The sequence below is a fragment of the Somniosus microcephalus genome, chromosome 11 (genome assembly GCF_052327205.1).
Source record: "Somniosus microcephalus isolate GS21.2 chromosome 11, FLI_Smic_1.0, whole genome shotgun sequence".
Lineage (NCBI taxonomy): Eukaryota > Metazoa > Chordata > Chondrichthyes > Squaliformes > Somniosidae > Somniosus > Somniosus microcephalus.
In genome coordinates, this window is record NC_140997.1 from 18,977,731 (window position 1) to 18,978,929 (window position 1,199).

Below are 1,199 nucleotides of genomic sequence, written 5' to 3' on the forward strand. Positions count from 1 at the left end.
CAACAAGAACAACTTGCATTTATATAGCACCTTTAACATAATAAAACGTCCCAAGGCGCTTCACTGGAGCGATTATGAAGCAAAATTTGACACCAAGGAGATAGTAGGACAGGTGACCAAAAGCTTGCTCAAAGAGGCAGGTTTTAAGAAGCCTCTTAAAGGAGGAGAGAGAGGTAGAAAGGCGGGGAGGTTTAGGGAGGGAATTCCAGAGCTTAGGGCCCAGGCAGCTGAAGGCACGGCTGCCAATGCTGGAGCGATGAAAATCGGGGATGCGCAAGAGGCCAGAATTGGAGGACTGCCGAGATCTCGGAAGGTTGCACGGCTGGAGGAGGTTACAGAGATAGGAAGGGGCAAGGCCACGGAGGGATTTTGAACGCAAAGATGAGAATTTTAAAATGGAGGCATTGCCGGACCGGCAGCCAATGTACAGCACTACCTTAGGCATGGGAATGAAGAGAAGAGCAATATAAATAAGATTGATTGATTTTAATCTCTCTATGAGGTTGATTTCTGTCAGACAGGAAGTTTGGTGTCAACATCCTGTGCAATGAGTCAACATCTTGCACAAGCCTTTGCCCTGGAGATAATTCTGGTGGATAATTGGAGGGCAGGTAATGGATGTTTATCTGAATTTCCAGACACTGAAGAGACCCAGTTATCCAACAGGAAAGGTACATCTTTCTCAGATGACGTGCCTGAATGTGACTGAAGCATAAGTCAGTAAATATTGGCTAGATAAACAAATTAGGTTGGACCTATTTTTGATCTCCGAGTTGGATCTAGCTCAGCCATGCTTTGTGTGTTTGGTAGATAACAAAACTGCTGCCCTAATTTTCCACGTCACTTTGACCTTTCAGAGTCCAGGGGTGACATCACTTGCATCTGTAAGAGCCCTGTGTTTAAATGTGTCAAGGAACAACTGCAGCGGTAAAAAGGAAACAATAGGGCAGGACAGAACAAGTTTTCTCATGACTCAGCTGCAGATTATGTTTTTGTTGGTTTTTCAAATGAGCTTTAAAGCACACTCACGTAGTTTGAGAGTGAAGGCATTTATTATAACTAGAAATGTTTTCATATGGGAGATCGAGATAAGTGTTACCAATATGGTAGCTAAATTTATGATGACTTGTCGTAACTCCGACCTCACTAACTTGTTCGACAGGAAGGAGATCATACTGGCCTGTGGTAAGTCGAATTTT